The following is a 1,759-nucleotide window of genomic DNA, read 5'->3' on the forward strand; positions in this document are numbered from 1 at the left end:
CTGGTTTTATGGGTTTCTACCCCTTTAATTTAAACCCTAAAGAACCAAATCGCCTGATTCTTATGAATGAACTTCCCTTTGAACTAATTCATCGGTTTTATTCAAACAACAGAAAGTAGGGCTTTTGATCGCCTTCTCGACCCCTGGTAACAATTCTCGACGCCTTCAAAACACTAGCAGTTCTATTGAAGTTCATATTTTTATCAATCTTGTGTTGTTAATCTTGAATGCCATTTTTATAGTTAGTATATTTATTTAGAGTTGAGAACTGCAAGAAGCAAATTGCATATTGTTGTAAGGCCAATTTTATGAGTAGTTGTTGTTCTATTTTGATTTTCAATTTGGAATTGCTTTAGGATTGCTTTTGAGTGATCAATGCACTAATTTATTATTTGGGTATGCAGATACATGGCATGGTTGCAGTTTCTAGATACTCAAATGTCACACCTATTGTTCTAGATTGGACAAATCATCACTTTGGGCTGATCCAAGGTGAGTTAGCAGAAGATTACATGAAACCACCAATTAAAAACGTCAACCTTTATAATTTTAATAACTCAAATGGCTTAAGAGGGCTATGGTATCTCCACAACTTCGCACACAACAGCCAATGATGCAAAATGACATATATGGCCACACAATTTTACCTTGTTGCATCATTCTCCACAGCTAGGTGAAAGTGGCTTTTTCATCACTTGTTGAGCATGCATAATCTGAATATTATGAAATATTGTTTTTTCTTATTATACAAGTATAATTATGGAATAGTGTAAGAACCTCGCATATATTGATTAAAAAGTGGCAATTTATTTAGGTAACTTTGGTTATGCATGAGTGAAATATGGTTTGCAAACATATTCTTATTAATACTATTGCCTCATGTTTTGTTAGTATTTCATCTTCCTGATCAGTGGAGTAGGTGATTGATTGTCTTTGTTTTAACACTATGGTTTTTTTTTTTAACTTTTGTGGCTTTTTGGAAGGAGTAGTGATTTTGGAAGCATCAACTCATTGTCCATGTACAAAAAGGCTCTGGCTAGGGAGTACATACTCCATTAAAGAGAACACTTTTGATAAAGACGTTTTACTGTTGGTGCAATTCTTAATATCTATTTGATGATACCAACAAATCCTTTTTGTTACTGAAACTTTATTTAGAAAAGAAAAAAGAACAGTGAAAACTTCGATTTCAGTTTAAAATTGTATATCTCGATCATCCAAATACTCGGGTGCTACAATATCTTTCAATACTTCTTCCATGTCCACTTAATNGAAAACTTCGATTTCAGTTTAAAATTGTATATCTCGATCATCCAAATACTCGGGTGCTACAATATCTTTCAATACTTCTTCCATGTCCACTTAATTGTAATACTCGGGTGCTACAATATCCAGGTACATTATTAATCAAAGGGGAAAACTTCGTATTCAATTATGATGTTTCCCCTTCCGCCATTCCTTTCCACCTCCTCCTTCAAGACCCATGCATCTTCAATTTTCTTTGCCTTTCACTTCTTTCTAATTGAAGACCGCACCAGGTGAATATTGGTTACAACACTCTCCAGGTTAGAATCAATTGATTGTATTTCACATTTTGGCTAATAGATTTGGTTCAAATTTTGATTTTTATGAGTCTTTTCAGATGTCAAGAAACAGATTGCAGACGTTGTCATCGATAATCAGGTAGCAGATCCCAGTTTAAGACCACATACCACAGTTTAAGACCATTGACCACAACCATCGATTATCCAGGTACATT

This window comes from Cynara cardunculus (assembly GCF_001531365.2).
Source record: "Cynara cardunculus var. scolymus isolate 2C chromosome LG 13, CcrdV1, whole genome shotgun sequence".
Lineage (NCBI taxonomy): Eukaryota > Viridiplantae > Streptophyta > Magnoliopsida > Asterales > Asteraceae > Cynara > Cynara cardunculus.